This window comes from Diceros bicornis, chromosome 9 (assembly GCF_020826845.1).
Source record: "Diceros bicornis minor isolate mBicDic1 chromosome 9, mDicBic1.mat.cur, whole genome shotgun sequence".
Taxonomy (NCBI): Eukaryota; Metazoa; Chordata; class Mammalia; order Perissodactyla; family Rhinocerotidae; genus Diceros; species Diceros bicornis.
In genome coordinates, this window is record NC_080748.1 from 31,059,427 (window position 1) to 31,072,081 (window position 12,655).

The 12,655-nt window shown below is 43.8% G+C and overlaps 1 long non-coding RNA gene across 1 annotated transcript; it reads right to left on the reverse strand.

Moving 5' to 3' along the window:
- Window positions 1-8,431: 8,431 nt before the first annotated feature.
- Window positions 8,432-11,887, reverse strand: LOC131409941 (uncharacterized). Its single transcript, XR_009221085.1, has 3 exons — window positions 11,773-11,887; window positions 11,201-11,282; window positions 8,432-8,629 (listed from the first exon to the last, which is right to left on the reverse strand). It is a non-coding gene; the product is annotated as an uncharacterized LOC131409941 (long non-coding RNA).
- Between the last annotated feature and the right edge of the window lie 768 nt (window positions 11,888-12,655).

Genomic DNA, 12,655 nt, shown 5'->3' on the forward strand with positions numbered 1-12,655 from the left:
CTCTCCTTTTGTAAATAGAGAAATTCAAGCACAGAATGATTATGTAACTTGCCTAGGGTCATAGAGCCAAAATAAGGAATAAAGCCAGGATTTGACCTCTGGCATTTGGGTGCCAAAGTCTGGGCCTCTTTGACAGCTGACTTTTAAAAATCAGGCTTCATTCTTACAGATACAATTCCTTGTACACCCCACCCCACTACGAAGCCATAGGTACGAGTTCAGCTTTCTGCCTGTAGACGTTTCTTCAACACATTTGTTTGACAATATTTATTGAACAAGTGTTTTGAGTCAGGCCCTGGGCTAAGCTCTAAGTTGGTAGAAAGCAGGCCCCGCCTAAGGGAGCTGGGGAAGGCAGGTGGGAATTGGGACAAGTGAGCTGGAATGCAGAGTGGCCCACCCTGCGATCACAATATGCACCACTATTCTTGCATTTCCAACAAGGACATAGCGAGGTTATTGTTTTCCTCTTCCTAAGGTGGAAGGGAAGGGAAGAAGAAGGAAACTAAGATTCCTTTCAAATGTCTAATACGTGATAGGCTTTGTACCTACATTAACTCATTTAACCCTCACATCAACCTGAATTATAGGTGATATTTTCCCCACTTTAAAGCTGTATCAGATTCTGTCCAAGGTCACAGAGCTAGCCAAGTGGGAGCTGGCATTGAACTGACCTATAACTGACTCCAAAGTTAGTATTTTTCCCATATGCCATTGTTCTAGTTATGTGCTGCTACAGAACTACCCCAAAACTTAGTGGCATAAAACAACACCCATTTGATTGTGCTCAAGGATTCCATAGGTCAGGAATTCGGAAAGGGCACGGTTGTTCCACGACGTCGGGAGGACTCACTTCCAAGGGGGCTTCTTCACTCACAGATCTGGTGCCTGGGTCGGGAAGGCTTAAGGATGAGTTTGTCCAGCTGGGACTGTCATTTGGAGTGCCTCCATGTGGCTTCTCCAGTACGGCAGTCTCGGGATAGTCAGACTCTTTACGATGACGTCTAATGACCTAACTTGGGAAGTCACAGAGCATTGCTTCACCTTTCCCTATTTGTACTCCGTGGTCACAGAGCCCCCCTAGATTCAAGGGAGGGGACACAGATCCCATCTCTCAATGGGAGATACGTCAAAGAACTGTGACCAGGTTTTAAAACCACCACAATCATTTTCACCCAGAGGAACCACCCTCCTATGTAGCCTTGCCTTTTGGAGCCACATGGAAGACTTTTAATAACTCAACCCATGAGGACATCAACCAGTACAATATGGGTCTATTGGCCTCCACCCAAAAGGGTGAGTTACTGAGTGGCAATTACTGGCAGTTACTGAGAAGATGTCAATAGGGTGAGCTCACCTCTAATCCACCCTGTGCGAGCACTCTAAAGACCGTATTCATAGGGAATCACAGAATGGGCACTGACCCCAGATTCTCCCCCATTAACACTCAGCACTGCTGTTGAGTGATATTGCAGAGGATATTACCGATGAGCAGAAATAGCTTCTGATCTATTCACATCTTTCTGGGATCCGCCTCCTCACCACAGCAGCAGCAGCTCCTAGATCACGTATGATGGGATAAAAGCTTTCACATCAGGCTCACATAAACCAAACCAAGAAGGCTTTGGTTTCCAAGGGATACTTACAGTGGGGACCCTTGGCCACCGATAAGGAGATTCTCTCAACCTCTATTTAGGATAGGGTCTCCTTCCACCCTCCTCGGAACTTCAGATCACAAACCCCATGACTTTGAAAGCCTGACAAGGAGTCAGATGTAGCCGTTCACCATTCACTATGGCTGACAGGTAAGAGCATAGATAATAATTGACGGAGAATTGATTAGGCAGGAAGCCATTTAATCAATCTGAGCAGGTGCTGCTGACTGCCCATACAGAGTTCAATCAGGAAGAAACAGCAGGTGAGAAATGCCTCCTTTACTCGTTCTCAAACTGTTAGTGTTTTTCCCTCCACTCGACGTGGATTTGTGTTGAGTTTGGCTTAACAACCTCAGTTCTAATACTTAGGGCCTCCAACAAAATGAAATCCTTCCTTCCTTCACAATTTACTGGATAGTCTAGGCTCTAGGAAAACATCAGTGAACAAAACAGGCAAAAATGCCTGCCCAGCTTTCATGCTGGTTGGGAAAAGATAAGACCAATAATCATAACAGACAAGTAATTTATACATTACGCTAAAATGTGGAAATGCTATGGGAAAATTGGGGCTGGCTAAGAAGATTATGTTTGCCGATGGGATGGTGAAATTTTAAATTGAGTGGGGAGGGAGGGAATCACTGTGAAGATGGTATTTGAGCAGAGACATGAAGAAAGCAAGGGAGTTATCCACGGGGCACATTAAAAAAAAAAGTATTTCAGGCAGAGAGAACAGTCACCTCCTGGGGGAGGGGGGAGGGGGCGCTTGGCATGACTGTGGAACAGCAAGGAGGCCAATGTCACTGGGGCACATTGAGCAAGAAGTAGTTGCAAATAAGGTCACAGAGGTATGGAAGGGCCCAATTATGGATTTTGTCTTTTATGCTGGGAGAAATAGGAAGAGAAGGAATTATAAGGGTTTTTAGGAGCACGGTGGCATAATCCAACTTAAGTTTTTGGAGGATTACCCTGGCTGCTGTATTGAGAATAGACTAGAGGGGAACCAAAGAGAGCACCTATGAGGCCATTACAGAAGCACAGGAGAGAAGTCATGGTGTCCAAGACCAGGGTGGTCTCAGTGCAGGTGCTGAGATGAGATCAGATTCTGGATGTATTTTGAAGAAAGAGTGAACAGAATTTACTGCAGATGGGATGTGGGAGGCAAGAAGAAGGGTGGCATAAAAGGTGACTCCAAAGTTTTAGACCCGAGCATCTGGAAGCATGGGATTTCCATGACCCAAGCTGGGCAAGAATGTAAGTGAGAAGAATGGAGAGCAGAAGATGAGGAGTTCTGTTTGGGGTGTGTTGAGTTAGAGATGTCCACTAGACATCCAAAAGGAGGTGTCAAGGGGGTAGTTAGATGGTGTGAGCATTAACTTTTGGAGGAACCACCTGAGAAGCAGCCATTTCCGGTGTAATGCCTGGATGTTCGCAGGTGACTGCCAGCAGGAGCAGCTTTCCCTACAGATATGAAGGCATTGATCAAAATAAGATTGCAAGTCTAAGGTCAATCAATCAATCAGCACACATTTTCTGGGCACCTGCCATGTGGCTGCACTGTTCTAGGCACATGAGAGATGGCGCAGGAGATTCTAACATGGATGCTTCCTTTAAGATGTCTTTAAACACCCAGCTGAACGGCCACTTGAGCTGCACCCAAATCAATGAATTCATAGATATCCATAAGAGCATAGATTATGTGCTGGGCACCGGAGGTAACGCACAGAAATGCTAAGACACAGCCAAGAGAATCATCTATAGTCAGCAGGGAAAGACATAAGCCTGTGAAAATTTAAGGAGAAATCTATGAAAAGTCACAAAAAAGTCAATGAACTAATGTAAGATAAAAGTAGGAAAATTCCCAGCAAATGACCTCTTACTCAGGATGCTTATTGGGAATTTGAGCACAAAATTGGGAAAGTGGGTACCTGCCTGGATATCAGGAAGCTCTCTGCCCATGGTCAGGGGAACACTCTACCTCCAGTTTTCATAAGGCTTCAGAGGTGTGAGGCTTCTCTTTGCTGATAATGGAGGTTAGGAATCATTTCATATGTGCACCCTAAGTAAATGGTTTTCAAATATCAATGTTTTGAGAACTTGTAAAAGTTCAGAGTCCTGGACCACATCTCCAGGGATTTTGATTCATTAGATTATTTTCAGGCAGGTGGTGCTTGGCTCTAATAACCCATCACTGCAGCCACAGATGGGAACGAGCAGGAAAGTTGCCAAGTCCCCCAAAATTAGATTTGGGGAGGAGGCAGTCCACAGAATTTAAGGGTTCTTTGCTTTGGTAGCGATCGCTGATTCTGGTTGATTTACTGATTTACTCATAACTCATAAGTCTCTATTTCGACCACATACTGTTGTCATACTTTTCCCTCTAATGAAAGAGAAAACAAGAAATATGGTTTAAATCCATTTTCTGGAAAATGCAGTGGAGTGTTTTCACCCAGCACTGCTTCATGTTTCTCTTCAATAATGAAGGAATAAAAGTAACCACTTTAGGGGCCGGCCCGGTGGCGCAAGCAGTTAAGTGCACCCCGCGCTGATTGCCTGGGATTGGCCGGTTCGGATCTCAGGCGTGCATGGACGCACTGCTTGGCAAGCCATGCTGTGGCTGCGTCCCATATAAAGTGGAGAAAGATGGGCACGGGTGTTAGCCCAGGGCCAGTCTTCCTCAGCAAAAAAAGAGGAGGATTGGCAGATGTTAGCACAGGGCTGATCTTCCTCAAAAAAATTTAAAAAGTAACCACTTTGGTTGGATTCTCTTCCCTTGCTGCTTTTGACACATTTGGGTGCTGTAATTTTTAAAATCAGGCTGCTTACATTCAATAACATGACAATATCAGCCCCACCCCAGCCCTGGCTACTTTGACATCTCTCTCCTTGAAAGGTCTTTTTACTAGTGATCTCTATTTATTTATTGACCTCCTAAATATGAACCACAAGTTACAATATTTCAGCCATGATTCTTTGAAGGGGAGGTGGTGACAAGTTCACGTACACATGTATCTCCTGGGCTCCAAGTATCGAACTAAGCAGAATCCTATGGGTTCATTGCCACAATAACCCTACTACGGTTCCTAACATGTCAGAATCAAAGACAAGGTCATGGCAGCCTAGTGCTTTCCTTTTTTTATGTCGGTCTAGACACAAACAGAGACAAACTTCTTGAGCAGTTGTTCACTTGAGTTTTTTTAGTTTACAAAGGATGAAGGAACAGATCTGCCCCAAATTACAGGCTAACAAGTGGTGCCACTAAAATTTGAAGCGAGATCTGTATAACTCCAACATCAATACCCTTTCCTCTTTTTTCTTGTGGAGAACACACCAAGATCAACCACGTTTGCAATTCAGCCTTTTCTTCACAATCAGTCAAACTGAGAAGTAGTGACAGGTCTCTCACCTCCTCTGCTCTAGCTCAATCCAGAATCAAATTGGATGGCAAATCCCTGTGTGCTGAGGAGCTGCATTTCACACACACCAGACAAAATTCAATGATTCTATTGCATGAGGGGTAGGGAAGAAGTGCCACAGAACCCCCTCTAATGAACACACAATCAGTGCATGGCACATCAAATGTTTATGAATATATTCTTATTTTTCACTCTTTGTAATCACAGTTGCACTCAACCCTGTAAATCACCACAAATAAAAGCTGCCCTGAAGCATTGCGTCGCGCCAAGTTAACAGCCTCAGATCACAATCCTGGGACCTGACAGGCGGACCGGGGATGCAGGAAGGAGGGAAGCAGAGAAAAATGGATGAAGCAGTCACTGAAATCAGGAAAACAACTAGCTAGATTGAGTGCTTTCTAATCTAATACGTTTAAAGTCAGGCTCAATAAAGTTTGGCACTGATCCCTGTTCACTGTGCTACCAAGAACTCAGCAGATTCTGATTAGTATATTGGGCACTTTCCAAAATCTTCTTTCTCACAACCGTTCAGACTGAGCTACATGGAGCTCGTTAATGCTGTTTGCCAACTATTGCTTGTTCCCCAGCCCTTTGGGCACACGTTAGGATTGCACTTCCTGGTCTCCTGTGGTTGGGTGGGGCCATGAGACCAGTTTTGGCCCATGAATTATGTGTTTCTTCCAGGTAGAACCTATAACGGGAGATGCAAGAACTTCCAGGGCATTCTTTTCCTCTGGCATGGCAACCACCAACATCAAGATGGTGGCTGCTCTGTTATCATGGGTGCTTGAATGACTGCTACAAGTAGAGACCTCTTGGCAACCTTGGATAGGCATTTAACATGTGAGTATCTGTCTACATGCCCATGTATCATGCATGAAAAATAGACCTTTATCATTTTAAGCCACTGAGATTTGGGAGTTTTTATTATTGAACATACTCTAGCCTATCCTGATTAATTCAGCAACCAAGGTTTTGACCCAAGAACAAGAAAGGACACTGGGAGCTTTGAGATTACAGGAAGCCTCTGCTGGCATCACATTTGAGGAATTATGCATCCCTAAGACTTTTGGTGTTCCATGAGGACCTCTACTTCTGGAAAGTTGCAATATGAAGACCCTAAAACCCTGTTAAGGCTATTGTTGAGTTTAAGGACCCTCTCGTGATTCTCGAGAGTATGACTTTCAGTACTGATATATGCCACAACTCCCTATAGAGATACTCAGTAGGCATTGAGAAGTCTACAGTTTGCACTGGGAAAAAGTAACTAGCTGGAGCAAAGATAGCATTGCCCTTCCATCTGTGCTCTCCACTTTAACATGGCATTGGGATTATGAGAATGCACTCTGGGACTGCATACTTGGGTTCAAATCCCAGCTCCATCATTTACTAGCTGCATAACCTATGGGCAAATTGCTTAATCTCAGTTGTTTTCATCTCTGAAAAGGAAGTGATAATACTACCTATCTCATAGTGTTGTGGTAAAGAATTAACGAATAAGTATAAGTAAAGAGCTTGGAACAGAGCCTGGCACATAGTAAGTATCAGCTATTAATATTATTGATTTAGTGTTAATACTATAATTAATCCATTTTTTCCAGCCATCAGTGAGTATCCTTTTTTTTTATTAGACATGTAAATCTGAGTAAGCACATAAAGAACTTTTCCTGGCTGTAAAAAATATTTCAAGTGAAAATGCAGATTTTAAATATATTTTAAAGGTGCTCTATGATTCACAAAGCCAATACTCGCTATTTGCTATTGGCTATAGCTGGCTATTATTCTTGGCTCTAGACACCATCATTTTAAGAGGTCTCCTTGCTGCATTGTATTTGCAGTCCCCAATTCTGTAGGACATACTGAGATGTTCAGATCTTTTGAGATGGAGACAATTTTTAACTTCTGATTGGACTCAGTGCTCCATTTCATTCAATGACCATGGGTCTAAGAGCTGTCAAGGGAAACTCAAGGGACAACCAAATGGTGGGTTGACGTTTTTCAGGTAACATTCAGTCCCACTCGACTTTCCAAGTATCTGTCGCCAAAGCACCTAATACACTTTGGAGGAACTCCCAGAGCTCCGCGTGCTCACAAACACCATGCACTTGAGAACATCAAGCTCCACTTGCTAGCCCTCCAGCTGCTCTCCGAGGTGCTAGGGACCTGCCACATGGACTCAAAATGTGGAGCACTGGCAGCCCCATCTGTGGTGGGAAGTTTTGGCAGAAAATCATCACTGCATCCCCTGTCCCACTCAACTTTTCTGGTACTGGTCTCTCACCCAAATGTGAGTCTGCTCCATGAGTTACGGTAAAAAAGGAAGAAAATAAATTAACCCTTATTTCATCCCTGGAAAGTTTAGGACAGTTCTGTTTACTTATTTATTTTTTAAATCAGATTGATTGAGGTAAAATTTATATCCAGTAGCATTTACCCTTTTTAGGTATACACAGCTCTCTTGTTTTTAATACGTAGACTCAGAGAATTCTTCTCCAGGAGTCCTCATGAGAATGTCAGGGAATCCACTCAGGGCCACAAATACAGCTCAGATCTCTGACTTCTGGACTTGCATTTTCCCCCTTGGAGCCCCCAAACAAGCGATAAAAACCACTTTTGAACACTTACAAGAGCCTATAAGCTCCGTTTTTCTATTAGGCCCTGAGAGACGGAAATGGTAACTTTCAACTCAGCAGTCATATATATACAGGCATACCTCAGAGATACTGTGGGTTCAGTTCCAGACCACTTCAATAAAGCTAATATCACAATAAAGCAAGTTACACAAATTTTTTGGTTTTCCAGTGCATAGAAAAGTTATGTTTATACTGTACTGTAGTGTATTAAGTGTTCAATAGCATTATGTCTAAAAACATAATGTACATACCTTAATTAAAAAATACTTTATTGCTAAAAAATGCTAACCATCATCTGAGCCTTCAGCAAGTCATAATCTTTTTGCTGGTGGAGGGTTTTATAAAAACACAATATCTGTGAAGCACAATAAAGCAAAGCACAATAAAATGAGGTATGCCTGTATGTATTAATAATGCCTTTTTATTTTCTATATTTCTGATGCTTTGACATCTGGGGCCTTGCTGAGCCTGGAAGGACTGCCTCTCCCAGGGCTAGTCAATTCCTAGAGATAGTAAATGACTTGCTTTCAAGGGTGCATTTTATGTGCAAACTAACCAATCCAAAGCCCATACCCCCACCACCTCCTCTACTGGGATCTCACACACCGAGCCACTATTCCCCTGTCCTAATAACCCCAGTGCCAGGTACCAGACAACTGGGATAGCACCTGTACCCCAGAGCCTGCTGAAATTATTTAAAGTAGCCAATCCTAGGCTACTTTACTTACCCTGCCTTGCCTTGCGTTTCCTGCAGAAACTATGTTAAAGGCTCTTGTCCACATTTTCTCTTTGCTCCCTCTGCCTCCTGACCGACACTGGCACTTTCCCATGTGGCCCTGCATGGCATGGCAGGCCCCCTCCTCTTGGGAACTGTAAGTAACAAACTATCTTTTCAGTGGTGGTCTCTCCTGATCCGTCAGCCTCACCACACCTAAATAATAATAAAATCTACATTTTAAAACAATATAGATCCACAAGTTATAGACATTTTACAAGGTAGGTGTCCAACTGACTACTTGACGAGCTCTTACCAAGAGGCTTGTCGATGATTACCTCGATGCTCTGCAATAACGGCTGCACGCCTGACACGTGGGCCAATTCTGACCCTCAGTCACAGTGCCATTAAAAATATAAACCGCTTAGGAAATGCTTATGTGAAAGTTAACATAAAATTCATTCAATCAGATATTTTCTGAGTATCTGCTATAAACCAGGTAGTACCAAAGATTCAAGGAAGAATAAGTTGTGGTCCAGACGTCCAAGAGCTTCCAGTATAAAAACATTAGTAACCATCCATCACCTTATATTCTATAGCGTGCAACGACAGTCATCATGCTCCTGGCCTTCTAGCTGTCGTGTCATAAGAGGTGGGGGAGGGGAGCTCGGGAACTCAAGCAACAAGGCGGCCAGAAAGGAGGCTAAAGGTATCGGCAAACATAAAAAATGACCTTCTGCTCCGTGAAAACCTTCCCTTGCTTTCTGAACCTCAGCCTTTGGCCTGCCCTGTTACCTCAGTTTGTTAGTTTTTTCCCTCATACTTCCAGGAATTTTTTATTTCTAAAAAAAGAATGTGGCTTGTCTTCTGGGTGATGTACTGCAAGATTTGATACATCTGCCTCCCACTCCTTAGCTAAGCAAGAAATGGAGTCAAGCCAAAACAGACTGCTGGCCCAGAAGACAGTCATACCAGAAGAGGCATCCCCATTGGGATGTTCCAGTGAAGGGCAGTGTTGGCCAAGGAGGGCTTGCTGGTCGTAACTGTTTATCAAATATTCCCACCTCTCCACATTAAGTCACAAGAAAGGATTGCCCCTATTGGCTCCCTGTGGTTGAATGGAGCCATGTGACCTGTTCTATACAATGAGTTGTAAGCAGAAGCAATGTGTGTTAGTCATTTCTAGACTAAGCACATATTGTTGAAGGGAGACCTCAGAACTACACTGTCCAATACGGCAGCCACTAGCCACTTGTGGTTATTGAGCACTTGAAGTGTGGCTAGTCCAAACTGAGACGTGCTGTAAGTGTAAAATATTCACACTGGATTACAAAGAGTTAGTAGCTTAAAAAAGTATACATAAAAATGCATGAACACATTTCATATTGATTATATGCTGAAATTATAATATCAGGTTAAATAAAATGTTATTAAAATTATATTCATCTTAATCATCTTCATTTTGCCTTGTTAATGTGGCTACTAGAAAATTTGAACTCACATATGTAGCTCGTATTATATTTCTGTTGGACGGCACTGCCCTAGAGCTTTTTTCTCCCTCTGCTACAGCAATTGGGAATGTGCTAGATAAGGTTACTTCTGACGGTCAGGGTCCTGGGGTGGGAATGACAATGATGTGGAAAGAGCCCTCCACCTAACCTCAAAAGACACAGTATAAACAAGAAATAAACCTTTTATTAGTCAAACAACTGAGTTGGGTTTGTTCATTACTGCGGCATGCCCCAGTCTATTCTAACTGAGATGAGAAGGATGAAGACACTAGGAGCCAGTCTGGGTGGAGGTGAGGCAAGACATATAGTAGGAAAAGGACACAGAGGAATAGATGTTCCTTATGTCATGACCTTGTTTATGATAGTTTCTGCGAGCACACACCTCTCTATTTCCTATGGAAGAGGAGCCAGGACATGAAATGCTTTTTTTGCCCAGTGACACATCAGACCACCAGTGTCAGAGGAGGCTGCACTGGGCTCATAAAGAACTTGACTTGCAGCAATAGTTGATGCTGGGGGTTTTAGCTTGACTGCATAGCTCCCGTGCATGCTGACATGTTTTCTCCCCATCCCTGCCCATGGAACCACTTCTGGTGTTTTACTTCTAGGGCTGACAATCACCATAATGCTTCAATCGACCTGCATCTCTTGAGAATATTCAGGACTCATGGTGATAGTACAGAAAAAATAATCCTGGGTTGAATGGCTAGAGGGAATTCTGTAAAAGGGTGCAATGCAAGGGTGGATTTAGCCATTTAGTCTTCAATGAACACTGAGGAAGGGGGATCCTACAGTCCTGTTGTAAAGGAAGTGTGAGTGGTGTCTCTGAAGATGAGCTCACCAAGAATCAGAAATCCAGACTCCTCTACCATTCACCTATCTGCACCCTCCCTCATTCGCCACTCACTTCCATTGTGAGTGTTTTGGTTATAACGGAATATTTAATTAACAGTGGTTTAAAATAGGGATTTATCGGGCCAGCCCCAGTGGTTAAGTTCAGTGAGCTCCACTTCGGCGGCCCAGGTTCAGTTCCCAGGTACAGACCTACACCACTTGTCTGTCAGTGGCCATGCTGTGGCCACAGCTCACATACGAAAAGAGCAAGATTGGCAGCAAATGTTAGCTCAGGGTGAATCTTCCTCAGCAAAATAAATAAATAAATAAATAAAATAAAATAGGGACTTGTCTTTCTCCCACAGCAAGAAGCTCAGGGGTAGTCATTCCAGGGCCAGTGTAGCAATTCAACAAGGTCATTAAGGACACAGGCTCCACTCACCTTTCCTTCTACCTTCCTAAGCAGATTGGCGTGTTGCCTCATGGTTGTAAGATGGCTGATTTAGCTCCAGCATCATGTCCACCTTCAAGACAGGAAGAAGAGGAAAAGGGGAGGAGCTAGCTTCAGTCCTATCCCTGTGGTACAAAAAGTGGGGCAGATGCCCAGACCTTACACTTGGGGAAGGGGCATGCTTGAGAGAGAGGTATGGGGGAGATATACCTTCTTCTCCTGAGTCCATGGGCCTAGACTCGGGGTTTCATCAGCTGGGAAGAACAGTCACTGTTTTGAAATATTTCTGCTCAGAGGGGTCTCCCTTTTGCTATACACACAAAAGCACTATTTATGCCAGTGGCCTTGGGCCTACCAGCCTAGGTTGAAGGGCCTCTGGTCCATTCTGTTCCAGGCATGCCCCTAGCCAGGTGTTTGGAACAGTTTGGGAAACACTGCCTTAGGGATTAGAGTGTGTAGCCCACGATGGGTGGTCCCATCCCCAGCCCCATGCTAATCCTTGCCTCTTTCCCACACCGTCACCACCACCAGCAGCACCATCCAAAAATACAACAGGTTCTTACCTATCCTTATGGCAGCTGATTGGCTGTTCATCTCCACCAAAATCTTGGCAGATAATGACCAAACATCATGCCCCTGGAGCACCTGACATTTACAGGCTCCCGTGGGAGTATCAAAAGCTTTTCCTAGAGCTCGAGGGCCATGGAGAGTCACAGGCCTGAAAATGACAGAAGAGGTTGCTCTCTGGAGGCAGCCTGTCTTGCTCCCTGCAATCTCGCTGCTGGTTCCAGTTCCGGGGGCCAGGTGGATTTTCCACCACTCCTGACTGAGAGAGAAGCTGCGCCTGTTCAATCACGACAACTCTCACAAGTGGCATCTCTGGCTGGGTAAATTGCCTGCAGCAAAAAGAGCTGGTGTTAATTTAGTGCTCACTTCTCATCAGCTGAAATGTTTTTATTTTAGGAGGGAATTGGCGAGCCATAATTATTATTGATCTCTATGACAGCAATCAGAGAAAGCTTTCGTGTACCCTCAAAAGAGCAGGACCAGAAATAGATGCAGTGTCTTTCGTGGCCAATCAGAGCTTCTTCTTGCTCTAAATTGATTTTATAGCTGATTTGCCATTTAAAGAAAAAAGCTGAAGTTGTATATAGTGAATTTGGATGCCCTAATCCCTCCCCCGCCAGTATTTATTGAGCCTTCGCTGAGGCCCCAGGTATAGTCTTAGAGAATGTCTTACCTGACTTTTAACAGATGGATGTTAATGGGATATTTATTTACAGAGTAAAATTAAATTGGAGCTGCATCTTAATGCACAATTTACATAATCAGCTTTGTTCTGAACTGATGAGCTGTTTTCAATAGCACTTGGGACCTTTCAGTCACAGCTGCCTCAAAGCTGCAGCCACTGAGAATGGAGATTAAACAATTTCCTAAAGCTAGAAG